At 42.4% G+C, this 27,107-nt stretch overlaps 1 protein-coding gene across 3 annotated transcripts in view; it reads left to right on the top strand.

The window, feature by feature from the left end:
• Positions 1-1,124: 1,124 nt before the first annotated feature.
• LOC144798569 (vomeronasal type-2 receptor 26-like) overlaps positions 1,125-27,107 on the top strand; it is a 607,526-nt gene continuing 581,543 nt past the window's right edge. The window contains exons 1-3 of one of the 3 annotated variants that reach the window (XM_078669515.1): positions 1,125-2,979; positions 16,687-16,772; positions 16,859-16,945. The gene's annotated coding sequence lies outside the window, so the exon portion shown is untranslated. The remainder of the gene's footprint in view (positions 2,980-16,686; positions 16,773-16,858; positions 16,946-27,107) is intronic. The other 2 variants (XM_078669516.1, XM_078669519.1) reach the window with 2 other exon arrangements.

The raw sequence follows: 27,107 nt of genomic DNA on the forward strand, positions 1-27,107 counted from the left end.
CGATAGTAACTGAGCCTGGCTGGGGAAAATCAGGCGGCCACAAGAGGTCTCTGAAGTTGGAAGGAAATTGGCCGTACAGCAAAATTTCTGTCTTGTCTTCGTTGCACTTCAACTGTGCAGCTGCTAACCAGTTAAACACAGCGGAAAGGCACGAACGGACAACCTCTGTGTTAGTTGCTGCATCCTTCCAGGTAAATAAAAGCTGCGTATCATCTGCATACGCTATGATTTTTGCTCCCATTTGTTCAGCGAGCACAATAAGGGGGGTGAGATAAACATTAAAAAGCAGGGGACTCAATGTGGAGCCTTGAGGAACCCCGGTAGTGAGGGGCCTGACCGAGGATGAAAAAGGTGGGATCCAAACCTGCTGGGACCTGTCCGATAAAAAGGATTCCACCCATTTCAATGCTGAGCCCACCACACCAATCCCCGCTAGGCGGGTAAGAAGGAGTGAATGAAGGACAGTATCGAACGTGGCAGAGAGGTCTAATAAAATCAGAGCCGCTCTGCCGCCACTGTCCAAACACTCCCTAATGGCCTCAGTAATCTCCACCAGCGCCGACTCAGTGCTATAAGCTGCACGAAAGCCAGACTGGGCAGGGTGTAAAAGTTCCGAGGTTTCTACAAAGGCATTAAGCTGGGCAAAAGCTAGTTTCTCCCCAATTTTGGCCATAGCTGGTAGTAGAGATATGGGTCTATAATTACTAGGCACTGAAGGATCTGCACCCACCTTTTTTAACAAAGGAAGCAACTTAGCCTGTTTCCATTCATTAGGAACCCTGGCTGATGTAAAAGATAGACCCATTATTTGAGAAACCTCAGGAGCCACTGCTTCTGCCACTTCAGCCAACACCCTGGCCGGGCAGGTGTCACCTGGGGCACCAGATTTTAACAATGCAATGCAATGCAGTAAAGTAAAAAGAATTGCAATTAAGAATCACAATTTACCATCAAGTTGCGATTTCTTTGAAAAAAGCACCAAAGTGCATTTTTCAAAGTCCCATATTATCCACACACAAGTCCTTGGTCCACGGATGTGTGTAACATGGGTGCACATATCAATTACAGGGGTGCAACAGGGTGTCCTGTTGGGTACTCGCAAATTACCCATGCAATTTCCCATTGAATGGAAAGACATTCTGTAGTATCCTCATATTGTATTTATGTCACTTTACTTATCTACATCTAGCTGCTCAGCCAGTGTGAGCGTTCCGGTTAGAGTGTTGGTCTGTGAGTGGAATGTTGGATGCATGAGAGGAATCAGTTAAGGATGGGCTGAGCAGCTAGGAGGCTGCTCTTGATGGGGCTATTGATATCTATATCAGAAGAACTAATAAACATCATCTACATGTACCTGATCTGGTCTACAGCGTCTACTTATGTCAACTTAACATGTGGAACCAGCCCACTACAAATATGGCGACGAGGACTAAGAACCTATCTTTTTGTGCAAAATTAATATGGAGAAAAGCAAATAAAGGAAAAGAAATGTTGATGAAGCTCACTAAGAAGCAAACAACTTAAAGAAGTAGATTCTTCTCAAGTAACCAGACCAAAAACTACCTGCTTGCCCCATCAGTGTCCCCTACACCGGACAGCCCAAGTGCAGGTGAGCTGTGTCTGTATATTTTCTTCAAGGATATTTAATTAATATGCTGCCGAAGTCGAGCAAATATAGATTTTTAAGCATCAAGAAAGCCATTCCTTAAAAAAAACAAAAAACAAAGAAACGTTTTATTCGGCACAAGATGAAAAGGTTATCAGTGACTTTATATGACATTGCACACCGTTGTGGGGCTAAAATGACTTAAAGCGTTAGGTTGCTTCTTTTGTGAGTGACTATTTCCTTGGTTAAACAAGATTTGAATACCAAGTTGGAAGAAACACTTAACTTTTTATGACTGTATTTCAAGATTGCCCAACAGAGCATGGTTAAAGTGCACTTATTAGCGAAAGGCTAGTGTTTTTAAGAAAGGATAATCAAAATTGCACTGTTCGAGAAGAGGTGGGCATGCTCAAAGAAACAGAGTCTACAAATAGTGGCAACTGCTTGTTTAAAGATAATAAAAATCTGAGTAAACTGTGACTGTGTTTCAATATTGCCCATCGGAGAAGAGCACAAGTGTACCTCGAAAGTAAATACTGTTGGAAGCCTGTGTTCATGTGGAAATGAAACGTTGCCACAAGAAATGTCTGCAGTTCCTTTAAAACATTCAATGTGTCTCAACCAACGGCCAGTTGTATTCACTTTTTTTTGAGGCAACAGAAACAGGTTTAGTGTAAGAAGAGGGTTTTGTTTTAAACGTCGACTTCTTCCTCATAAGAAAAGGAAAGCTGTATACATTTCGTTTGAAGGTCACATGCTAAAACGAAAATGTCTACGGTTTTACAAGTGTCCCACAGAAGCAAGGTAATCACTGGCTGCATAGAGTGTGTGATGACAGTAAAAGACAAAATGACTTTCTGTAAAATCATCGTCGTTATGTCTACAAATGGAAGGCAATTTACATGCGTGATGACAGGGACTTTATATTCATAGTCCTTTATTTTAACATTAAAAGCTGGTTGTCATCTGTACCTGTGTCAGTTAAACGGCTTGGTGGCTGATTCAAAGTGTGATTCAAGATGCATCCTCGTGACTCCTCGTGCAGCATTGGCTGTGTTCATCTTTCAATTGTTCTGCAATGACGTCTTTCATCCTTGCTGAGGTACACTTTGTCTCATGGGCGTGCCGTGAGCCTTCCAGCACCAGCGTGGCTCAACGTGACACCATCTTGAGATCGTCATGTTGCTTTGCTATCCACGTTGTAAACAGTAAATATGTTTTTACTCCCACAGTGATAGCGTCGTTATTTGAGGAGATTTCATGAGCGCAACCGTCATTTGGAAGATATGTGATTTTCAGGTCTTTCTCCAGCTTTTGCATCTATCTGAACCCGAGTACAAGCGGTTTTCAGTGGGCACTGTTTTTCATGCGAGGTACTTTCTGGTGGCATGTCTCTTGGAGTGGTTGAGTGCCTGATCATCATTCAGGTGACAGGCAAACCTTTCTCAAGATTTTTAAACAAGTTTTAACAAAAATGTTTTCTCTTCACAAATGTATGGAATTTATATGCTTATACCGTATTTTTATAAGATGCAAATGTCCTCTATGTATATTTTAAAGGTGTATTGTTAGCTTAGGACTGAGCTCCTGGTTAATTATATTTTTCCCTTTGCTAGTATTGGGGGTAGGTTTTTAGTCCCATCACCCCAGTATGCCAACTGTCCAAAATGCATTCTCTACTCTAGATGTTTAGTTGGCATGGGAGTGGGTTCTAAGTCCCATGATCCCTTGTTCACACGCTACATTTGGAGTGGGTTTTCAGTCCCATGACCCCTGCATACAGATATGTTATCCCTGCCTTGGGATGGGAGTGAGTTTTTTTTAGTCTCATGTCCCCCTGTTCATACTTTACATATGGAAGTGGGTTTTAAGTCCCAACTCCTCACGTTCATAGTTATTTTCCTCTACGATGGGTTTTAGCCCCAGTTCTCAGTTAAAAAGGGGGTTTTCAGTCCCACCTTTGTTATAAGGGGGTTTCAGTCCCACCTTTGTTAGATGATTTTGGGTGCCAGTCCCAAACAGTTTTGCACGTGGGTTTTAGTCCCACAGTGTCCCTTACAAGTGGGGTGGCGTTTTTGGTTTTCGCCACAGTCTTATTTATTCAGTACGTTCTTATTTTATTTGTTCATTATTAAAGGAGGAGGGTGGTGTTAGTGTATTTCTATCTTTTCACTTTCTTCCTTCTTTCTTTAATTGGATGTCTGTTTTCCCTCTTGCGATGCTATTTCATATTCATCCCTGGGTTTACAGATTTCTAGCGACGTTTGTATATTTTGACTGTGCATAGTTTTTCTCTTCTTAGTCTTTATCTTTTGTTTTCCATTTTTGAGAGAAGAGGATAATGTAGTATCCTCATATTGTATTTATGTCACTTTACTTATCTACATCTAGCTGCTCAGCCAGTGTTAGCGTTCCAGTTAGAGTGTTGGTCTGTGAGTGGAATGTTTACTGCATGAGAGGAATCAGTTATGGATGGGCTGAGCAGCTAGGAGGCTGCTCTTGATGGGGCTATTGATATCTATATCTGAAGAACTAATAAACATCATCTACATGTACCTGATCTGGTCTACAGCGTCTACTTATGTCAACTTAACATGTGGAACCAGCCCACTACACATTCCTTATTTGCGACTCGCAAATTGAGAGTCGCAATTAAGGAATTTGAAGGAATCGCTATTTTTTTTGCGATTCCTACATGCATAGGCTTTTGCGATTGCATATTAGCGAATCCTTATTTTTCGCTAATAAGGAATCGCAAATTACATGTTTGATGAATGTGCCAGATAATGACTATTGTCCATGTTGGAATGTCAAACTAAAAATGCCGACATGGCTGATGGTACATTAATGCACATGTGCATGCATGTACTTTGGTGGTCATATTGAAAGAGTTTCATGTGAACACAGGGATCGCAAAACACATGTGTACTCATTTACTGCCATCTTTAATAGAAAGCCCATATCAAGATCAGTGCCCTGCATCCCCATGTGTTGTGACACACTTGGATATTTTGCCATTAGCTAATATGAATGAGGACTGGCAAAGCCATAAGCTCCACCTTTAACATTCAAAACAGATTAGCTTTGCCAATTCTTTTTTAGTGTGCTTTGGTGCGCTGAGAAAGATGATCTTGCATTCACATAAGCTTCTCTACTGACTGTACAAAAGTAAATTCCTTTGAGTATCAGGTCCAATAGATAATGTTTTGGCCCTTTCAGTTCTTATTAAAGCGCATCCTCCTATTAGGCGATAGAGCAAAGAGATTATCCATTCTGAGTCTCTGCATTCTCTCTCGTTTCTAGCTTCTGGCATCTCCATCCTATTTTCATTGCTACTAAACTTGGCAGGGACCTGAAGAATCTTTGGTGAAGGGAGCTGTGTAGCTTATGCCAAAGAAAGAACCTGGGTGATCTTCCCGCTTCATTGATTTTCCTATTGTGGATCTGCCTGCCTGAATGGCACACTGCGGCATGGCTGCACTCATCTGTAGAGTAGAACTAAACTCGAATCACACAGATCAAATCAGAACATGTTGGTGTCTTTGCGATGCTCCTTCTTTATCTTGGAGCTCAACTGATGTCAGCATAACGGAGTGTGACAGTAGGGGCCCGATGTAGGTGGCCATTACCGGTCGGTAACGGCCGAATTCGGCTGTTACCGACCGGTAAATGGGTCATTGAGATGTAGGGGGCTATATTTTACAGAATCGGTAAATTTACCGATTTGGTAAATTTACCGATTTTGTAAAATACCGAATCGGTAATTTTACCGAATCTGAAAATTCCTGATGTAGGTAGCACTGTGTGAGGCCTCGGGGCGTCCCTGACTGGTTGTAGCAGGAAAGACCGGGGCTAACGGCCCCTCAAATAGACTGACAGACACCGGTACTCTGGGCAAGGAAGGTTTTATTGCTTTGAATGTCCGTTTCCGGTGGGTTGTTTTTCTGTAATAGGGCAAGGGGGTCTCTGTGTCCTCCGACAGTCTTTGCTGGCGTTTGTCTATGGTGTTTCGCCTTTCGTCCCGAGGCCTTCTGGGACTGGTAGTTCTCCCCTCCACGTCGATGAGGCGTCTTGTCCGTGCCAGGAAGAAAAAAAAGATATAGCGCACTGTTAGACTCTTGTCCGGTCAGGTCTCACAGGGGAGGGAGTGAGGGTACACACGTGCACAAGAATCAGGCTCTACCTCGCAGTGAAGGGGGTGAGAGGGAAAGGTAGTGCACTGGGTGTGTGTCAGGAACGTTTCAGGGGGGTTTGACCCACTTAAATCCCGCCCAGCCCGAAAGCCGTGACCGTACCTCTGGTAGCCACACTTCCCTCGATGAAGTGTGGCTGGGCGAAGCGTTTTCCGGTTGGCCACCTGGCTTGCTGGAACTCTTCTCTCCGTCTGCTTCTCCTTCCGTCGTCCCGGTTCTCCTCCACCCTGTCTCGCCGCCTCTTGCCTCCTCGTCCTGACTCTGCTCCGCTCCTCCACCGATACCGCTCCTCAGCTCCCGCCTCTCCTCCTCGTCCTCGTCCTCGTCCTGACTCAGCTCCGCTCCTCCACCGATACCGCTCCTCAGCTCCCGCCTCTCCTCCGCCGTCGTTCTCTGTCTCAACTCTCCTCCTCTCTCGTACACCTCCTTCCGTCTCCGCTCACCTCCGGGTGTGTAACACACCTGTTTGGATTCCTGGGCGTCCTTTACCTGGCCAGCGGAGGCGTGTCCGGCGATGTCATCGGATCCCAGCTCCGCCCAGTTAAAGAAACAGGACTCGCCTAAGTCTTCGGCGTCTGTGTCGTCATGCAGTCCGGTGTCTCTCCACTCCCCTGGATACTGAGCAAAAAGAGGTGACACAGGTAAGCCAGGAGGTCCCCCGTCCTCCCCGTTACACACTGTTTCCAGTGCTACAGGCCTTTTAGATTCGGTATTTTACCACCCAATCAAATTGGGTGGTGAAATACCGAATCCAGGTGTGCATGCACATCTGTGCATGCACACCTGTGCCATGTGAAACACAGACATGCCCTTAGGGCATGTCTGTGTGCCACATGGCACACATGCCCGTCTTTGGGGTGCTAGAGGGTGTCAAAGTGACACCCCCTGCACCCTTGCAAAATTCGGTATTTACCGAATCGGTAAATACCGAATCCTTCCGATTCGGTAATTGTAAAAATACAATTACCTACATCTGCCCTCCTCTTTTTTACCACTTCTTAAATACCGATTCGGTATGAATCGGTATTTAAGAAGTGGTAAAAAAGATTTACCTACATCGGGCCCTAGATGCTTACAACCCTGCAAATTATAACTATGCAGAACTTTAAATTCTTTTGCAGGGTGGAATTGTTTTTACCGCTTTAGGTTTCACAATTTCATGAGCAGACGCTACTGTGCAGGAAAGCATTATTTTGCACCATTAGATACTGCAGTAACACATATTTGGAAGGAGAGTATTTGGTATTTTGAGGGAATTTGGTAGACATTGGCTTGTCTCAAACCTGAGAACCTTATCCTGCGCAACGCATATTACCATGGTGGTAACACATGTGCCACTGCAATATTAATATATTTATATCTTTAACTTTAGTAATGCAGGCCCTCAGTCTTCACTTTAACTGATCATTAAAATAAAGAAAATACGGCCAGTGGACAGCATTGACACGTTAATCTATAGTTCTTTAGCATGTCCTTCCATACAGTCCAGGGAAATTCTGCTAATCCTTTTCTTATCTGTTGGTTCAGGAACCATGCTGCACCCACTGTGTGTGCTGCAGCATTCTCCTATTGCTTGCTTTTTCCTGTGGAAAGCATGCATTTGCTGGAAATGGGGAGATAATGTGGTCTGCTCTGTCTGCTGCCATGGTTCACTTGTGGCCCTTATGCGAGAATTTACAAGCACTGACTATATACGTTTTCTCAAAGACTGTGAGTATAAACAGAAGTACGCTCACTGGGCTGTCCCCTCAGCAGAAGTGCCACCTACAGATCTGTTCGTATGGTTCTGTAAGATTCCAATGTTATGTATCTCTTTCTAGATTTCCCTCTTTGGTAATGTGTCCCTCTAGCTCTGAGCCTTTCTAGCTCTGCCTGCCTGAACCTGTCCTCATGAGTCTGTATCCCTGCATGGCTCTGGCTATCTGCCCTTACTGGCATGTATCTTCCTTCCTGATTCACACTGTCCTCATTACTCCAAGATCACCACAAAAAGCCAACCGTAGCCTGCACTGCATCCTACAGAACTGTTCCTCAGGTACTATGAGATAGATACATGTGAGGCCACTCGCCCTATTTTTTGTATAGCTCTAGAAGAGGGAGTCTACAGTATGGTATGTTCTTTCATCAAAACCTTTGACGCCTACTAGTAGTACACACATTTCTTTTGGGTAGACAACCTTAGGCATTTTATTAGGTAGTTCTGTGTCATTCTCATTATTTTTAATGTAATAGACATGCTATTTTTTTTAAAGTTTAAAGACAGAGGTATGTGGATTGGGTGGTATTGAAGCCGGCTATTTATGATTTTCTTTTAATCCTTATAGGGGAGAGTTGGTTAAAGCCATGCACGTAGCAAAGTCATCTCTGCCAGAAAATTATTATTTTTGTCAGTCATGTAGGAGAGTTCATCCCCATCAAAGGTAGAACCAATATCCCCTCTACATGCATTCCTCTTCTAGTCCTTCCCTGATCTGTTAGTGCATGTATTTTCTTACAGAAAAAAATAACTGGAGATTTTTCCATGCACAATCTTTTTTGTTTGATATTTCTACCACAACATATAATGTTTTATTCATGATCCTCTTGTAAAACTTACTTTCCATCTGAGGCTATATTTTTCACACGTTTTGCAAATTTTGTCAAGGTGGGGTTGTTGGTAAAATCCAACCTTGCCAACATAATTTTTATGTTGCACTTTTGCTCGGAGCATATTCTAACTTCCTCTATTTTCATGTGCACATCCATGGTGGCCATGGTTGTTGCAGATGAAATGCAAAGAAGTGATGTATCTTTGTAATGACCTATAATGAGACATGTTTCCCTATTGTATTACATTGCCAGAATGTTTCATGTATACCTGCTTAGCAGTATTACTTACCTGCCATGGATTGAAGTCTGTGATATTTGCACAGGTCCTTTGAACGAAATGTCCTCCATCTTGTAAACACATCCTCAGATTGTCTAAAGCTAGAGCAGTTGCATGTACTGCTTTGTAGATGTTGTAGGTAATTCTGAAGTCCATCATTGTGTCCATTGGAAGATTTTCCAGTTTTTCAGCCCCAGTACATATTTTGGTCTTGTTGTCCTGTAACAGGAAATTTGTCTGGTCCAACCAGTGGCAGCTAAAGGCTTCCTCCCAGAATCTTTTCACAAAGATATCTCCTTGAGATGTTGCAGGGTGAATGCTGGTGAAATATTTTTGAAAGCCCTTTATCTCTCCACTCTGGGTTGCAAATCCAATTGTGCCAGTAAGTATTTCAGAAAATGTCTTTATTGAGAGTAGAGAATATGTTGACCATGCTTCACTGGCAATCCATATCTTGTCAGTTACATTCTGCTTCACCATCTCATCCAAGAGCGGAACCAAGTAAACAGTGGATGAGAAGATGACAATGGCCCTGGCTGCTGAGGTTTTGATAACTTGGACAATATGAAAAGTATTATCTTCAGCTTTGGTTAGGTGGATGTTCTCAATAAAGGCCACACAAACGCCGGCCTTGATTAGCTCTTGCTGTACCAGTTGACTGCCGAGTTGACCATAGTCATCATCTCCAGCCAAAATTCCGATCCATGTCCATCCAAAGTGCACCACTAATTGGGCCAGCCCACGGGATTGGATGTCATCACTGGGGATGGTGCGGAAAAAGGAAGGAAATTGGTTTCGGTCACTCAGCAGTGGGCTTGTTGAAAAATAACTGATCTTTTGGAAAACAGAAACAGAAACATATTAACACTTTGGAATTTGCTCAAATGGTCAGCTGAGTGATGGCTGTATCCCAGATCCCCACCCACTCTGGAATATTTGTTTAAACATGGCTGCCTGTCACCTTCCTTTTCTTAGTACACTGATATCTCTGTATTGTTGATGATTGTTTATTATTAATACAATTGGGCACAACTTCCAAAACAAAAACAGCAAAAATGTAGTAAAACATTTAGTACATTTCATATTTAAATGGCAAATTAAGTTAAAGATTTATCCCCCGTTGGAATTATGGCTGAATAGTAACTGAGAGCATCAAGCAGACAAAGCACAAACAAGAGAGACGCCTCACATTACTGGCATTACCACCTTATGATTGGGCCATATCTGTCAGCCAGTCTCCAATTTCCATATATGTAGTGACACAGTATTTGGCACACAGGTTGATTTCTGAATGAATCTCAGCAGCATCAACCCAGAGGAGGATGTTGAACAGCACCAGCATTCTAGAAGCATGCTGGTATATATATATATTCACTTAAAAAACATAGGTTTCAGGGGCGTTATAGTTAGTTGAACATTTCACTCATACAAAACCATAGAAATACCCCCGTTATAGTTAGTTCAGCTAACTAAACTCGCGCGCCCTCAATGCACTGCTGATGATGTCACATATTACATCACTCATGACATGGTCAGTGACATCACTGATGACATCACTGATGACATCATCCAGTGAATGTGTGTTTTTCTGAAAATTAAATATGCTTTATATATGTATACTTCAAGGTTGATGGAAAAAGAAATGGGTATATATGTGTCTGAATGGATGATTTGATATGTAAAATTGATTGTATAACTGACTGATTAAGTGTATTTTAGTGAACACATGGGTTAGCAAGTAATGTTTAAATATGTACATATCTGTATCAGTCTCTCACTTTGTGTATAAGTGGCTGCATTGGTTGGTGAGTAGCTACATGAGTGTCTATATGGGTTATTAGTTGTTTTTTTGAGTATCAGTATGAGTGTCTGAGTGCCTGTATTGTTCGGTGGGGGGTATTACTTAGCGCATAGATGCATGAATGAGTGACTAACTGTTTGTATGCGTTGAAGACAGCATGTGTGTAGGACTGTAAGGGTGGATGAGTGTGTGTATGGGTGTGTTAGTGAGTGAATGACTGTCTCAATAGTGTATTTATGGGTAACTACATCTGTTTTAAATTAGTATATGTGAGTATTGGTGTATATAAGTGAGTATATGTGAAAGTGAGAGATTGGAAGAGTTTCTGTATAAATAAGTATGTCTTTCTATAAGTGAATGTTTAAGACAATAAGTATGTGTAAGTTTCTGTAGATTAAGTGTGGTGGTGTGTGCATAACTGTATATGCAAGTAAATGGATGTTTGATACTTTATTTGCATGTGTGATTATGTGTGTGAGTAACTCTATGGATGAGTGGTGGTGTGTAACAGGATGTATAAGTGTATGAGTACATATGATGAGTGAGTACATGTATGAGTGGCTGTATAGGACTGTTGCTGAATGAGTGGATGTGTATGTAGATCTTGAAATTACTGAAAAGGTGTGTTGTAACTGGTATTGGTATGTCCATTGTTTTGAAAATGTTAGTTTCTCTTTTTGAGTGTGTGTATCAAAGTTATATTAGGGTGAGGGGAGGGATGCCAATCTATCACAAGGATGATGTCATCAGTGATGCCATTTGAGATGTCATCAGTGATGTCATGAGCGATGTCACTGACCATGTCATGAGTGATGTACTATGTGACATAATCAGCAGTGCATTGCGGGCACGCGAGTTATAGTTAGCTGAACTAACTATAACGGGGGAATTCTACGGTTTTGTATGAGTGAAAAGTCCAACTAACTATAACGCTCCTGAAACCTATGGTTTTTTCAGTGAATTTCTGAGGTTTTTTAAATGCTAATTTCTAACTATAACATGCCTGAAACCTATGGTTTTTTCAGTGAATTTCAAAGGGTTTTTTAATTGCTAATTCCTAACTATAACATGCCTGAAACGTATGTTTTTAAGTGAATTTCTAAGGTTTTTAATTTGCTAGTTTCTAACTATGCCTACAGAGGTAGGACATGTGAAGAAAGAATGCACAGAAAGAAGCAAAAGAAATGCAGCAAGAAGCAACAGAAGTCCTCAAAGACAAAGAAAAGTGCAAGAAGAAGCAAGACATATGCAGAAAGAACATTCAGAGGAGCAGAAAGAGGCCTTGTTACAAAATCATCCCGTGCCGTCAACTTTTTCAGATGGGTACTGGTATTAACTGACTCTGACTAACCAGGCCTAGAGCCAGTGGTATGCTCAGTATTGAAGAGGAATTAATTCCCCAACTTAAGACTGGCCAGGCGGCGTGTTTGCACAGTGGTGAAGGAAGGGGGCGGGGCCTGAGGTGACATGTTTGCAAACACGCCCTGTGGCGCGTTTTAAGTTGGAGAAATAATTCCGCTTCAATCCTGAGGGTCCCTGGGGGCCAACTAGCCCACCAGGTACCTCCAGTATGCACCAGGGAGCGGTGTTGCAGAGAGGTGTTCGGAGGACACACCCCTTTTTACAACACTCTGCAACGCAGCTCTGTGGCGCTTATTGGAGGTACCTGGTGGAGTACTGGGCCCCCAGGGGACCTCAGGATTGAAGAGGAATTAATTCCCCAACTTGAAACGCGCCACAGGGCGTGTTTGCACACATGTCAACTCAGGTCCCGCCCCCTCCCTTCACCACTGTGCAAAGGCAGCCGTCGTGCGTTTTAGGTTGGGGGATTAAGTCCCCTTGAATCCTGAGGGTCCCTTGGGTGCAACTAGCCCACCAGGTGCCTGCATTAGGCGCCACAGAGCTACGTTGCAGAGTGGTGTAAAAAGGGGTGTGGCCTCTGAACACCTCTCTGCAATGCAGCTACCTGGTGCATACTGGAGGTTCCTGATGGGCTAGTTGGCCCCCAGGGACCCTGAGTATTTAAAGGGAATTAGTTCCCCATCTGCAAACGCGCCAGGGGGGCGCATTTTCAGAGTTCTGCAGAGAGGGGGTGGGACCTCTGGCGTGATGCCGGTCTTTTTAAAAAAAAAAAGAATTTAAGAAGGGGGCCTTAGTGGCCCCCTTCTTTTCCTATTTTATTGGCCCGGGGGACCCCACCCCCAGGGCCTGACCCCTATTTAATATTTAAAAAATTGGAAAGGGGCCGCGTGGCACCCCTCCCGAGGCCATAATCGGTCCGGGGACCCCATCCCCTGGGGCGTGCCCAGTTTTAAAAAAAAGAAAATTATTTGGAGGGGGCTGCGTGCACCCCTCCCGGACCATTTCAAGCCCCGGGGCTGGCCCTCTCCGTTGGGGACCGTGGAGGGGTCCCCAATCCCCCCACAGTGCCGCTGGCTCCCTGCCTCCTGCGGGACCGGCATTGCCTTTCCAAATGGGGAGCTGCTAAGATGCAGCTCCCCATGTGGAAAGCAATCGGGGCCCAATACCCCCCACACTGCCCCAGGGACCGCCACCACCTGGGGCTTTGCTTTTTAACGTTGAAGGCCTTCCAAGCCCTCCCCAAGCCCCGGGGACCGCCACCCCCCCCGGGGCTTTAATTAATTAATTGGGGAGCAGGGGCACACAGCACCCACACTAGTGAATATTCCTGGTTTTTAATTGAGACTGCAGCAAATACAGGTACACAGCAAACAGCATGGTCTTATATCAAAGTCTTTTGCCGACGGGTTTCGGGCTCCTGCCCTATGCCTCAGGTGACTTCTCAGCTGTGCAAAATGCCATGAATGAGCCCGTCATTAAAATAGTACCTGCCCCAGGTGGTGGCATATGAACATCATAGAGAAAGTCCCAATCGGCTTTCACACTACACAAAAAAAGCAACACACAGTTGCAACTTACATACCGGCACATTGTACATTGCCCGAATGTCCGCTCTAAGAATCTGAGTTGTATAAGTATGTTTATACTTCTACATGTATTTTTACACATGTTATGCATCAGAAGATCTGATGCCTATAAAACACAGGTTTACATCTATTTGTATGTTTATTTTAAGTATGATGCCAGTAGCAAATGGCACAGACAGATGTGCTACGTATACATTTAGGTATTTTCGTAAAATGAGAAGTGCAGTCTGTCATGTTGAAAGGAGTGCACCGTGTATATTTAGGTGTCTTCATGAAATGAGAAGCGCAGCATGGTCGTGCGACTGAGGTACAGGGTTGAATTGGGATCTATAACAGGCCCGGGCAACGTAAAACGCACTCAGAAGTTTGCAGGTTGGGGATTGTCTCAAAATGCTAGGAGGGCTTTAAAAGAGACATGCTTTATTAAATTTAAGGAGAAAAAAGAAATGTAAATGTTGTGTGCACACTTTGTGCACGGATTTGCTCACACTGGTGAACCACACCTGAATATAAGTGACGGTTATTCCCAGGCTTCCTGCCCCTACTCAATGTGCGTACATTACAGGGCCGGCACATCAAGAGACTGAGAATGACTCGTCCCTAGACCCCCACCAAAACGCTTCCTCCCTCCTCATTTGTAGGTAGGGAAGGTAACAGAAAGCCATCTGCGTCAAAAATACTAATTAGGTCCTCATTGGGCTGCTGGCAGCATATGCACAGCACAGAGAAAGTCTCAATCGGCTTCCATACTACACAAACAAAGAGGCACACCGTTGCAACTTACACATTGGCACATTGTAAATTGCCTGAGTGTCAGTCTTACCAATCCGACCTTGCTGAGCTATGTCTATACTTTTACATGCATTTTCACTAGTGTTATTCATTGGAAGATCCGACACCTATGCAATACAGGTATAATATACATCTATTTGTATGTTTCTTTTACGTATGATGGCACTAGGAAATGGCAGAGACACATGTATGCATGGTTTCAGTATTATGATGAGTCTTACAACTGTGATATGTGAAGGGTTGCTGCTTTATATTTGGCTTGGCTTGGCCCAAAAGTCTTAGTACTTGCTGAAAAGTGAAGCTACAAGAGAAAACTGATCTTTAAGACATGCTGGCAGAGGGATTAGTGATTAGGCTACTTTGTTTGAGTCTTGCAATCACCCAGGCACTATCCCTGTACTCATGCAATCATCAGAGCACTACCAGGCCTCTATGCAATGAAGGGTATTATACCTATGCTCACATCCAATCAATCAGATATTACCTATGCAAGCATTCAATCACCAAGGCAGTAGTGTTGCATTGAAGCATTCACTTAGCCACTTTCCATGCACTCATCTATTTTGTGAAGCACTATTAATGCACTCATCAAATGACGAAAACATTGTCCTTGCACTCATCCATTCAGTCAGGCACTACCCATGCACTCTTTCCATGATGCAGGCACTACAGTTGTAGTAATCCATTTACTCAGGCACTACCCATGCAGTGTTCTATGCAGCCTGCCATTACTCTTGCACTCATAAATGTACTGTATTATTACTGTGTATATTATGCAGGTGAAGATCGTAGACCTATGAAACAGAGGTACACATGGGTTTGTATGCTTTGTTTATGTATGATGTCACTAGCAAAAGGCAGAGACACATGAATGCATGTTTTAAGGAATATGATGACAGAACAGTGACATGCAAAGGGTGTATGCTTTATATTCGGCTAGGACCACCACTCTTAGTAGTTGCTGAATAGTAAAGGTGCTAGACCAAAGTGAGGTTTAAGACATGGAGGCAGACAGATTAGTGATTAGTGCACTTTGTTGAATTGTTAGTGACATCCTACATGAAAGAAGGATAGAAATACATGTTTTATAGATCTGCTATCTTTAGATGCATAACATGTGTGTAAATAGATGCACAAGTAGAGATATAACTGAGTTGCAAAACCATGCAATCTTTTCAACTAGAGAGACTACACTTTCCTTTTCAATTACACACCAAAATTTCTCCAGTGTACTTCAAGTGTACCTTTCCACAAACTGGTACAAAGTAGCCTAATCACAAATCTCTCTCCCTGCATGTTTTAAACCTGAGTTTTCTCTTGTAGCTTCACTATTTAGCAACTACTCAGAGTGTTTGGGCTAGCGAAATAGAAAGCAGCAACCCTTCACATATCACTGTTGTAAGTCTCTGCATATTCCTGAAAGTATTGAATGCATATGTCTGTACCTTTTGCTAGTGGCATCATACATAAAACAAATATACAAAAAGATGTATGATGGTACGAGCAAAAGTGATAGACACGTGCATGCATGCTTTGAAGAGTATGGTGAGATCTACAATAGTAACATTGCAAAGATTGCTGTTTTGAATTTCTGGAATTCTGCTTGTTTCTGCACTTGTGTTGTTTCCTTCTGCATCATTGTTGCATGTTTCTGGAGCTCTGTTGCTTGTTCTTGTGCTTTTCTTCTATGTTTCTGCCTATTTTATTCAGGCCTCCTTCTCGTTTTTGCAGCTCTTTTGCTTCTTTGTACACATTTATTTTTTGTTTCTCCAGTTCTGTTCCATCTTTCTGCACCTCACTTTTGTTTCTGCAGATCTCTTAATTATTTATGCACTTGTTTTGCCTCTTTAACATGTCTGTTTCTTCTTTCTGCACTTGACCTGCCTCTATCTGCATCTCTGTTGGTTCTTTTGGCTCTCATCTTGCCTCTTTTGACAGCCATGTTGCATGTTTCTGCACCCATTTGGTCTCTTTGAGCCCCTTTCTTGTGTCTTTGAGCATCGTTTTTAGCCTGTTTCTGCAGCTGTCTTTCTTTTTTTGCACCTCTCTTGAATTTTGCTGTACCTGTGTTCCCTGTTTTGCACTTGTCTTGCCGCTTTCTGCATCTGTCTTGCGTCTTTGTGCGCTTCTCTTGCATGGTTTTGCACCTCTCTTGTTTGATTGTTCACCACTATTGTCTCTTTGTGCAGCTGTGTTGCGTCTTTCTGAATTTCTCAGATTTTTTAGTAGCTGTGTTGTTCTTTGTGTATTTATTTTAGGTGTTTCTAAATTCTTTTTATTCCTTCTGTCCATTTCTCTTTCTCTCAGTTCGATTTTTCCTCTTTCCGCACTTTTCTTCCTTGTTTGTACACTTTTGTTTTTTATTGGTAATAAAGAGAATAGCAATGTAATTGTAATGAATTGATTACTAGTTAATATCAGTATTGATATGTAATTAATTTATGTAACAAACAGTTGAAACTGTTGTTTGTTTTTTTTAGAAAATTCTTTTGTTTGGACCACAAATTCAAGATAACAAGAAAACACGAAAAGAGAAGACAAAAAAAACAGACCTACTTAAAGAAAAGTAAAAAGACTGCCTTACAAAAAGATGAAAATATACTATTTATAAAGTTTGCTCTGTTAAGAATACTAAACACTTTCTTAAATCAGTTGCAGAGAAATTAAAGATAGACAATAGCAATAAAAGGAAAAAGAAGAGTTTTACAACAAAGCAGTGGGAGGACAACACTTCTAAAGGTAAGAAAAGACATGTTTTGGGAAAAACAACAGATCTTACAAGAAGAGAATAACAATTTAAAGACATATGTGTGTGTCTCTTTTGAAGTAGAGTAATTTAAAATGTATTAAAAGATTGTAAAAAATATAAAAGATCAGCAGTGTGTAAGAAGAAGCAATGCATTGAAAGCATAGTAGATACTGATTTTGATTTGAAACAAAACTTATTTCTATTATTATTGAAGAGAATTGAAATATTGGATACAGTAATGAAATGTATGAAAGAGAAAAGCAAAAGAAGAAGAATTGTTGATAGAAGTAACTTTTGTACACATATCACTGGTGAATGAAAGCACACTTCTACTAGTGAGCCTTTCTTTAAAATAATTAATGAAGAAATCTACTTTCAAGACAACGTATTAGTGTATTCAGTTGATACTTAAGGTTGACGCTATGAGATGAAAAATGGTTGTCCCATTCCAAAAGAAAAAATGGTTGTTAGTAATATGGAAGAAGTAATAGCTGAAGAAGTACCAGGGAAACGTACACAAGGTCTGTATATAAGTGGGATTGTAGCAGTATTTGCAGTATTCAACAGGAATCTATTGAGCTAATGCGAAATGTTTTACGAGAGTATGAAAAAAAAATGTTAAACAGAAGATTAGGATGTTACCCAGGCTAGATCCATGTAAAGTAAGAAAATATACTAAGTTGCACCGACATTCTCTGGCTTGTCTTTCAAGAACAGTGTGTAAAAGTACCTTTCATCACTTATGAATGTTAGCAGTACACCACTCAGGAATGTGCAAGTTATTAAGGAAAGTGTACTATGTAAAAACTACTGTGTTACGTTTATCAGATGTACAAAAAATGTGTGATGATATACAGTTTAATATTTTTGGTTCACAACAGAAGTATGAGTAAGCAAGAAAGAAAAAGACTCAGTAAAAACCGCAGCAGACAAGTAACTGAAACTCGAAACACAATAAAATACTATTAAAAAAAACACTTCCACCTTATCACCGGGCTCGTCCAGCACAACTAGTCCCACTACCAGCCAGTTTTCGGCCCAACAATCAACTTTTTACAAAAAAACGACATCAACAAACCCACAACCCGCATGAAATGCTTGGTCTGAGCAAAATGAAATTCTCAACCCTACTCTCCAAACATCAGGAAGCCTTCCTCCGCCCAACGAGAACCCCGAAACAGAACAGGCCAGTCCATCACCCACAAACAACATCTTAATGGCTACTCCCGATGCTAGTACTTCTATCCTGCCGACAGCAGGCATGACAAGACCAGGGAAGAACTCAGAATCTCTAGCACAAGTCGCAGGTAATCCCACCCATGAGGCAGAGGAAAGGCATCGAATAATCCCAACTACGACCCAGGGACCTACCACCAAGTGTAAAATCACTCTTAATAAAGCAAGTCTTAACTCCTTTAGCAGTAACATCGTTTCTAACAAAGTGTCCCCAAACCTTTCCAGCAAAAAGACAGGCTCCCTGCAAATATCATTTGGAAACCATTGGGGACCAGACAACACCGTAAAATCTCCAGCTCTCACCATCGTCCCAACAGAGAGCCAACCGTGCAAAGAAGGGAGCCAGACCAAACTGTTGTTAGTCTCGGAGTATATTTCCCAAGGCCCGAACGACATCCTGAATCTTGGGAACATTCTCTGACTTTTTAAATAGATTCCAGAATTAAGCAAACTAGTATCTAGCGACATAATATCTATTGGATTTACACCTAGCAACAGCAATTGATCAATTGAAACTACCTTGATAACATTGGCAACCAAAGCAATAAAGGACCTGGTACTACCACAGACAGAGCAATTTAACAGCTGGGGTATAAATCTAGTAACACCTACCGCTCTTTGGTACCCCTCAATTTTGACTAGTCCCTTGGTTCCTGCTATCCAAACAGTAAATCCACCATTTTTGATATTAAGATCAGCTTGAAGCAGCTCTCTAACAGAGTCTGTCAAGCCTACCACAGAGACCCAATCCATTGTAAAGCCCGATTGGGACTGGCTGCCAGGGGCCATAAAGATTGAAATATTATCCGCTCCAGCTTGTCGATAAGCTCCTGGAACATTATTGGCCTTGATACGAAACTTCAATCCCCTGACAGTCTGGAATTCCTGAAAAAAATAACATCATACTTCTCCAGGAAACCTGGTCTGTAACAAGAACCCCTATCGAAGGTTATCTTGAATTTCGGTTAACAACAATTAGAGTGCACAAGCATGGCCGGCCACGAGGCGGCCTTTCGATCTATGTCGCCTGTAAATTATCCCTGAACATCAAAGCGTTGGAATTTAATGAAGACTGGATTACTGGCATCAGAATTAGCTGTCCAAACCCAGCCAGACAACTTTTTTTGCTTAACATTGATGTTGCACCTCACTCTAGCAAGAAAAAGGCCAAATTGGACCGACTGATTGACATCTTGTCCAACCTTATAAAAGACCATGGTGCAGTCCCATGCTTAATCTCTGGAGATTTTAATACCAATTTACACTTAAGCACTCAAGAGGAATATAATGAAATACTCCCTGCTGCACCATCGTATTTAGTGCCCCTTCTCAAACCATCAGGCATCAGGCCAAGCAAGTTGGGTGAATATGCTGTTTTACAACTCAACAGCCTGGGTTTCACTGTATTAACTGTGAGATATTCTATCTATGCTCCACCAGCCTGGACTCGAACAAACGCCCTCTTCACCTCATTTCTCGATTACACGCTTGGAAACTTCAAAATGCTTCCAATAATAGAGAACTTTTATATTGCAACTCCGGGTGTCAGTGACCATCGGACACAAATAATTGGCCTACCCCTCAATGTTGTTGATCATTTGGCAATAGCTCACACTACAACTGGCATATACACACAGAACCTTAAAAGACTGAAATGGATGGACCATCTAATCCCCGCAATAAAGGACAAATACAGATCTCTCCTAGGAGAATGGAGCACAGGAGAGATTCATCCAATTAAAATATGGGAGCTCCTCGTCCAACAATTGTTGAGCCAATTTCCTCATTCAGTACGTAAATCTTCATACCCTGTACAATCTCCCATCACAGCAGAGACAAAAATATTAAGGACCAAAAGCAATGCTGCATTACGTCTCGCCAGGAAGCGTCAGGGAGATGTTCATGCATTCGCTGTCTACAAGCAAGCTCAGAAAGCATTGACAGTTAACAGGGACGAACATACAGCTGCTGACCAGTTCTGGTTAAAACTAGTCCACGCCAGTAAAAACTCTAATCCTAAACCCTTTTGGTCACTGGTGAATTGGGGTATACTGGGCATAACTGGCCAATGCAGCACCAACATAAGTGAAGCTGAATGGGCCCTTTTCCTAACAGAGCACCTTCAAGATCAAAAAAAAGGAAGGGATCAATTGAACATCACCTCACCATGGAAAACAACGAGAAATGGCACATTACCCATAAATGATAAAGCCAATGCTTTTACTTCACCTATTAACACAATGGAAACGAAGTTCCAGCAAGACCCTTTACTTCCAAACTTCTGGTTCTCCTATGAAGGCGTGAGACAAAATATTTTTCGCTGTATAAGCAACGCCCGTTCATACGACGTCGCAAGAAAAATACCGACTTTCTGTGGAGTGAAACATGGGTGTGTGCTGGCCCCTCTTTTGTTCAATCTTTTTATCTATGACTTATCCAACCTATTGGATAAGGTCAACTCTCATCCCCCTTCTCTTGGTGGATCCCGAATTAGTAGTTTGCTTTACGCCGAGGATCTTGTTTTATTCAGCCAAACAAGTGTCAGTTTACAGAGACTTCTTGACCAGCTGCTTTCTTTCACATCAAGCAACGCTCTGGAATTAAATCTTTCAAAAACGAAAGCTATCACCTTCGGGAATCGGAAGCAGCAAACCGGTGGGTGGTTCTTCGATGGCAAAAAAATCAAAACAGTGACATTGTATAAATATTTGGGCATCTGCATGGATTCCAAGGGCTCTTTCGTGAAACAGAAAGAAGCAGTCAAAGCAAAAGCATTGTCCCTTGAAGCAGCAACAATGAAACTTTCGGCACTGCTTCTTGGCCAAGCTTATCCCCCCTCCTGACAGCCATGAAGCAAAGGTTACAAACTGTCTAACCTACGGCCAAGAAATAATGTTGGGGAGCAATTCATCAATGCTGAATAAAACAACAATTAGAATCTACAATCAAGCATTGCACCATCCAAAATCGGCATCTCCGGCCCAGATCAAGCTCAAGTTTGGCCTTCTGAACAATGAGGGCGTCGTAGCAGGTGCATTCAACAAGCTGTGCCACAGACTGCGTAATTCAAAGGAAGGAAGCCTGGAGACTAAGTTGTGGCAACAAATATCAGCAGGTCAACCCAGTCAAAAACACCGATGTTTCCTTGACCATTCTTTGAAACTGCTCGATGCCGTGGACTATTGGGGAACAAACCCGCCCCAGCAGGCAAAAAATTGTCCATTAAAAGAAGTGCTCGCCTCTGGTATTTTCATCAGGACAGGGCACAATTGTCTAAAAGAAAACATGCCTGGTCTATAATCACTGAGCTCAAACTCAGATCAGAGGCCCCATATCTTTCGAACAGCTGTCTGGAAGAAAAGATTTATGGCACTGAGGATGGGCGAATGGCCTTTTTTAAAACATTTGCCTGCATGGCGTCGCTCAAATGAGGACACTAATTGTAGGGGCGGCGGTCATCACTCAGAAACAATTGAGCATGTGGTGTGTGTTTGCCCTGCATTTCTCAAGGATAGAAGGCGGTTGTTGCGAGGTGAATGGATCAAGCACGGCGTTCGATCATGCCGGCAAGCCATTATATCAGCAAAGAACCCCAACAACACAATGCTCAATGTTAAGTTTGTAAAATTTGTTTTCCAAACTGCAAAAAAACTAAACTCCGTAGGTTTGCAGGAACCATTGACACAATTTTCAACCTCATGACCGGTCTAGGACCTCCTGTCCCCTATTAAACTCCAAGACTCTTACTAGTGGAGCCTTTGCATGTTTACTGGAAGTTGGGGGTGGGTATTACAGTTATCAACAAGGTCATTATGTTTTTAAACACACTTTAGCTGCTTCTTGCTTTAAAAATAATAATAATAATAATAATAATTACTTATATATATACTTCATACTACGGTATATTTTTAAACAATTTTAACTTGTTAACTTGTTTTAACTTGTAACATTTAAGATGAAACTTATTTTTTGTTTGTTTTTATATTTTCATGATTTTAAGTAATCGAACAATAAACAATAATTCAAGTGAGCTGTCAGAAGTGTGTAGAAAGTGAGAGCTTGATGTGTAGAGGTTGAGGAACATGGAAAAGAGATTAGTGTTGAGACAGTGTCCTCTGAAAAACCAAACTATTTTGTGTTTGTTGGCAACATACTCATTATAGAAGTCAAACTAGGAATGTTCATTTATATTTAAAAAGTTAAAAGTAAAACAATGATAAGTAGTAGCAATTTGGTGTTTATTTGTTGATGGAAGGTCGAATTGAGTTGGGTACTGATCATCTTATTTGTAGATATTGTTACAACAATTTGAGGAGAACAAAATGCCAGCTAGAGCCGTACATAACAACTTAGAGTTAGTAGCTATTCCAGAGGAACTGGCAGATTTGAATGCATATGAGCCAATTTGTATTTAATCAGTACACCCATTTCAAGCCATGATTCGTATGGAGCCTAAAACAGGTGCGCTGCCACCAACAGATTTACAAAGTGGTCAGAAAGGAAGAATTGTGTACTTACCTTTAGACTTTAAGAAAAATGTTGAAACTGTTGGTGTAGATAGAGAGGGAAATCAACCAGTAGTTATTCTAGTAATGGCATCCCAAATAAAGAGCCAAAAAGGGTTTGTAGATGTTAATAAACTTCAAAAGGCTACATTATATCTTGTGAAGAATAATGTTTATTATAAAACTGTAAATGTTGATGAACAGGTAATACGTTTAAAAGATGAATCAGAAATTTCAACTGGCCAAATAGTAAAAGTCGACGAGTCCAGGAGTTAGAGATTTATGAACATTACACAATACATCCTCTACATTCAAAAGAAGTGATAGGAAACATCATTGAACTATCTCAAATGAAAAGAGTTAAGGGAACTCCAATGAGTGTATGGGAAAAAAGCTTAGAAGCTCGTTGTTTTCCACAGCTGTTCCCCACGGGAGAAGGTGGACGATTTGATGAGCGACCAGTATGGATTCCAGCTTCAGAATACCTCTCAACAAGATTGTACTCCGAAGATCCATGATTTCAAAAGAGTATTCGATATATATTTCATGTTCTAGTTGAAAGTAGTTTGTCTGCTCTTTCATATGCCGGGAACCACATATTAAAAACAGGAGTTCACATTTCACATGTTTCTGCAAAAGAATTCAGGGACAAAGTGAAACAAAGAGATGAAAATTTAGAGCCAAAGGTAATTAATTTGATGGAATATCAGCGTGGTACCAATGAATATTGGTTTTGTTGTCATGGTGACATTAAATTTATGTTAAGATACCTAGGTACGCCAACATGGTTTGCAACACTTAGCTGTGCTGAATATGTGTGGGAAGATTTACGTGAATTTCTACGAGAAGCAAATTCAAATACAAAAAATATTGAAATGAAGACACCTGGAGAACTCGGGGGCAAATTAGCAAGGGCAATATCGCCGCTTTAGCTGAACTTTTTCCCGCTAAAGCAGCAATATTTTTATCGCCCTATTAGCTGTTAGCGACAGCTTATAGGCGATAGTTACAGGTTTGGGGCCCGCTTTGCATGTCAGTGATATTTATCGCTAAAGACATGCAAAGTGGGCGTACCCAAATTGTTAGCGACTGAAAGCAGTCGCTAACACAACTGTCACCTATTAACAAGGCAGGCGAAGTGATTAAAAAATTTGCGCTAAGCGCGAATATCGCCAGAACCTAATGCCTGCTCAGACCATGACTTAACCTGTATATCCAATGGGAGGTGGCTATTCAGGTTAAGTCTCCATTAGCGATAATGCCTGAATATCGCGATATTCACGCATTGAGCCTCTATCGCCGGATATTTTATCGCTTTAGAGATAAACGTTGCTAATAGCACGTTATCTCTGCGATAATATTTGGCGATAGGGGGCGATAAAAAAAATGCACTAAGCGCATTTAGCGATAATTATCGCTATTTGTTGCTAATAGGCCCCTCTGTTCTTTGGATCCTGTAAATGTGTACAGGTATTTTAACCATAGGTTTCAAACTATGATGTCATTTATCTGCAATAAAAATAATTGTCCTCTTGAAGAAGTTACTGATTTATTTGGGCAACAAGAGTGCCAAGCCAGAGGCGTTCCTCATATACACATGCTATTATGGTTAAAGAATGCTCCAAAATTTGGAACTGAAACTGATAAAACTATATTGTCTTTCATCGAACTGTATGTTACCTGTGACATTACAAGAGAAGGAGGAGAAGTTTTACGTTTTCAAAATCAATGCAGTGGAAATTATTGTTGATGAAAATATAAGTCTAAAAAGGAAATTATACGAAGTGTTGTTTTGGATTCCCACGTCCAATGATTTCTAAAGGAAGAGTAAATTATTTTTTGTCAGCAGTAAGGCGTACAATAACTCAGGAATCTCCCAAGAATACATACAACTTAAAAAGAACAGAACAGACTAGGGGCCAGATGTAGGTAAATGTCATTTACCGATTCTTAACTACCGAATTTTACAGATTCGGTATTCAAGAATCGGTAAATGAGATGTAGGAAAATAATCGGTATTTTTTACCGATTCGGTAAAAATCGTTATTGGACTTTCGGAATTTACCGAATCGGTATTTATCGAATCGGTAATTACCGAATCGGTAATTCCCATTCATCCCTATGGGCCAAAAGGCCCATAGGAATGCATTGGAAATACCGAATCGGTAAATACCGATTCGGTAAAATCCGAATCGGAAAGCAAGCAAAAGTGAAACTAATGAAAACAGCCAATCAGGTGCTACCACCCTCCCCCTCCCTACCAGGAAGTGGCTACCCAGGCAGCTGCAACTCATTAGAAGGTTCTGGAGAGGCAGTCAGAGCTGAGCAGAGACACAGAGCAGCACAGAGAGTTTTTTGGGAGTTTACCACAAGAAAAATGGCAAGCAGCAGTGAGAGTCAGAAGGCAGAGAGGAAAAGAAAAATTAAGTTCAGCAGCATGGAGCTGCAGGTACTGGTGGAGGAGGTTGTGAGAGTCCACAAGCAACTATTTGGCAGGCACTCCCTCACTGTACCTGAGTCTGCAAAATGTAAAATGTGGCTTGCAATTGGAGAAAAGGTCAATGCAGTGGGAGTCACAAGCAGGAACATTGAGGATCTGAAGAAACGCTTTTATGACATCAGGAGCCTCACAAAAAAGAAGATGTCAGAAATACATAAGCAGGCTGGTGTCACCGGTGGAGGCAGGAACCCAGCGCCCCCCCTGACTGACCTGGAGGAGTTGGTGGCCTCAACCATCGAGCCAGACAGTGTTGTGGGACTTGGAGATTTGGACAGCTCAGCCAGAGCTACAAGAAAAGGTAAGACGCATGCGCAGCATGACACCCCATACCAACCTGCTTCCCTTTACCCTTTGTGGACAGGCCAACCCCAGTTCAGTACTGCTAGCACTATACAGGAGAAATGCATTATGGGAAATGTAGTCAGCTAATGTAAGACCATGTGTAACTGCACAGACGTAAGCAAGGCACTGAAAGTAATGCAGAAAAATGGAAGTAAAATGTGTAAAGCATTTATTGTAGTGACTGTGACACAGTAGCACTCAGTTGACATACGCTTATTTATACCTAGGGGCAACATCAGGCAGTCGACCCACAGCAACAGTAGGGACTGCACCAGCGAGGGAGGAGAGTGAGGAGGCAGGGCCAAGCCAAGTACAAGCCTCGCAGGAGGAAGAAGACACGACTGCCATCTCCCATGAAGATGAGACAGTACAGACCCCCGAGTTTCAGCACTCCCCACACCTTTCACAATCCCCTCCATTGGTTTTCTCACCAGAAACCTCCCCATCACTGTTCCTGTCTGCACCTGCAACCTCACCAGCCAGGAGGCGAGTCGTGGCCCCACTGCCAGTAATGGAGGCAACGGAGGGTGAGGCTCAAGCTACTGTACATGTGAGTCCTACTGCACTGCAGTCCACCAATGAGTCATTCACCTCGCGCAGAAGGCAACGCAGACCCAGCATTGCAGGTGGACCTGGAGATGGCACTGTGTTCCGTGGACTGGAGGGGAGCATGGTGCGCATACAACGGATGCAGTGAAAATCCATACATGCCTGCCACCGCCAATTCCGAGTCCTAAATGAACAAATAGGAGACATGGGGAAGGGCATCAGAGACATTGGAGAATCTAATAGGGAGGTAGCAAAAACAAATGCAGACATTGCAGCAGGAATGCAGCAAATGAGCAACTCCATCACCCAGCTCTGCTCAAAACTGGACAGCCTGGAACACACAAGGTGCAGGGATGCCCATGTCCACAATAGGGCCATTAATCGTCTGGCCACTGCCACATCCCAGCTATGCCATAGAGGCATCAATATGCAGGAGAGCCTCACACAGAACACGGCCGAGGTCACCAGGGGCATGGCCAGGATTACTAGTGCCCTAGATGCTAAGATCATATCACACACTGCACTGAATCCTGCCCTGGATGTGGCAGAGACAGACGACAGCAGTAGCCGCAGCAGCTTGGCAAGCGCTGTAGTTGAGCCACGTAGGAGTAGCAGGCGCCCAGCTGAGGCTGCAGGCCATGCGGAAAGCAGTGACCAACATCCCAGTGGCTCAGGGAAGCGCGGGCGCAAGTGACATTGCCGGTGTGGGTGAAGTAACCCGGGACATACAGTCCCCACATTTATAATGTTTATTTTGTTGCACTTCAGTGCATGAACGTTATGGCAACATTAAATTACGTTCTTCTCATTCACAATCTGTCTGTGTCTCATTACTTACTCAGAAATAGTTGCGTGTAATCTCCTCACGTCTGTATCTGCCATCACTTGGTGTTGACACTCCAGCAGGTTGGGTTTCTGGCACAGCAATGTCATCGTCATGATCCTCATAGTCTGACAACTCCACCTCAGTACCCTTCTTCACAGCAAGGTTGTGCAACATTGCACACGCAGCAATGATCT

The sequence above is a fragment of the Lissotriton helveticus genome, chromosome 12, assembly GCF_964261635.1.
Source record: "Lissotriton helveticus chromosome 12, aLisHel1.1, whole genome shotgun sequence".
NCBI classification, from domain to species: domain Eukaryota; kingdom Metazoa; phylum Chordata; class Amphibia; order Caudata; family Salamandridae; genus Lissotriton; species Lissotriton helveticus.